Source organism: Sphaeroforma arctica, assembly GCF_001186125.1.
Source record: "Sphaeroforma arctica JP610 unplaced genomic scaffold supercont1.172, whole genome shotgun sequence".
Lineage (NCBI taxonomy): Eukaryota > Ichthyosporea > Ichthyophonida > Sphaeroforma > Sphaeroforma arctica.
The window spans coordinates 123,080-125,627 of record NW_014040386.1 but is presented as its reverse complement, the minus strand read 5'-3'; positions in this window follow the sequence as shown (position 1 = coordinate 125,627).

Sequence of the window (2,548 nt, the reverse complement as noted above, 5' to 3'; positions counted from 1 at the left end):
TATATGTGTGTGTGTGTATATATATCTACTATATATATATATATATATATATATATATATATGTGTGTGTGTGTGTATGTATGTAAGTATGTATGTATGGTATGTATGTATATATGTATATATATATTTATATATTTAAGGTTGCACGCACACTTAACAGATCAAGGTTGGGCGAGTGCAAACACTCACATTGAAAACTCAACATGATTTTTGCGTCATAACATGTGTGTTGTGGGCTGTATACACTATTAATTACATAGATAGCTTTTATATCGCTAACCGTACAAACTGTACGACATATACTAATAAGGGGGCAGTCCAGGCAGAATCAAGCGCAATTGAAGGTATACAAAATACTTGATACTATGGATACTAAGGTAGAGCATGTTTCGCAGGATATAGTGTAAATTTTTGTTTCCCTAACATGTATAAGCGATGCTAACATGTGCATTCGCATACCTGTGCGATGATGTCGTTGCCAATCCGAACTTTGCGGAAGTGCTTCTTTTGGTTATTACGCGTTCGCGTGGTGGTCTTTATAGCGTTTCTACGGGAAGCTCTCGCCCGGGGATTGTGACCTACCATTTTGTATGTGTGATGTGTGTATATGCGAGCGCGTATCACTCGAAACTATACAAATAAATCGCCTGCGCTAAAGTAGAAACTATAGTACAAGTATATCTCTGGGTCTAAGAAAAAGCAAAAGCAATATGTAGACTAAAATATCACAAAACTTTTATCATATTTGATCGATCAGCGTGACAGCACGTGCATATCGGCTCAATCTGTCAATCAGTAAGAAATCAGTACTAACCTCAACGGTGCGTTTCTCGTTAAAACGTTTTCAGTCGTTTTTAGTTCTCAAGTGAGCAGCATATATATTGTTACGTTAAAACGTATAAATTCAAAACTTTTTCACACGTTTACGTTTAACGTTGAATACATTGAGGAATAAAAATACAGCTGTATTTTTTTTTTGGAAATTCTAAAAATAGAACACTCATGTGCGAACGTTAATAAATAAAAGTTGAACGTAAACGAATATTTTTTTCTCGGTTCTTATATACGGCTGTTACCTTTGGTGAGTTTGGAAACGGGAACGGGGGAACCTGGACCTATTTATTTTAACTTTTAAAAAAAAATATCGACCGAAGGACACGTCAATAGATATTTTTCATGGCCAACGGGAGATTTATATTTAACCTCTTTTATAGGGTCTCAACTCAGGGGAAATCAAGGTCGTAGCCTCTTAGGACGTACATAGAGACGTATGTAGCTCGCGTGTGTAAATTAACGTGTCTCTTTAGAGGGCTATGATTTTAATATGTAAAGTACATGGCCGGATGTTGTCGCTGGATGAAAAATGGAATCTCCCCCCAGGGGCCCAGGCCCAGGGCCCAGGATGTCAATCACATCATTTGAGAGACAATTTTACTAAATAGTAGAGGACTACTAGAGGACTACTACTATTTACTAGTAGAGGGCAAAAAAACATAATTAAATAGCAGAAATCGTGAATTTATTTAGCAGAGATCCTACACCTTGCTAAGTAATTTTTTTTTCAAAAGAAGGCTGTGTATGTTGTCTAATTTTCAGAAGGCTATGGCTATGTCCTACAAATATCCCCAGAAAACCGTTTTTTTACTACGTAAATACAACGTTTTGAGGTCCCCCTGGGACCTGGGCCCCCTCTTCTCGTTGGAAAGAAAGGGGTCAGTAAAAATAGATGTAGGGCCAATGTGAAAAAAAGCCAATAAGAACACAGATATAGCTAAAAGGAGTACCAAAACATGACGACAGAAAATCAGAAATCATATATTTATGAGGCTGTGAATTGTGAAGTGTGAAGTGTGAGCCCGTGAGACGTGGCCCGTGGCGGTGACACTGTGATACCAACAAGTTACCAACGCCCAGTTGTCCACATATACGCTGGCAGAAGTGTTCTCACTCCAAGCTTTTTATAGCTATAGTATTCGTCGCCATCGAGCGTGCTTGAAAATAAATAAAGAGTATGTAAATAACATACCATTTTTAAAATAGAATGTTATTTATTTAACAACAAACGTAGGAGTTGATAGAAAATCAATTGAATGTCTATTTCACAAAAGGCTACTCGACGAGAGATTATTAGGCAAGACTCACGACCCTCTTCAGACATCTTAATAGTTTGACTTTAGATACATACACAAACACTATATAATCACTTGATAGGATAGACCTAGGGATTGATTCTATTTAATTCATACCACCGACATGCCCAGTTTTTTCAAAACAGAGTCCAGGAGGAATATCGAAAACCTCATAGGGGAATCATATCCCACATTCGAATACAGTATCGACCATGACGATTTACTCAACGGTGTCAAGTATGTAACTAATGTGTATATAGCCACACATACTTACGCAAGACGAGTCAGGGTGGTTCAGCTTGTACGTCTCCTCATATCTGCTTCACAATACAGATTGATTCCGCTTTCATTTTCAACCTAAGTCTTTTTCATGCACGCACATAAGGCAGACAATTGCCTTGTCAATTAATTTCGAAAGC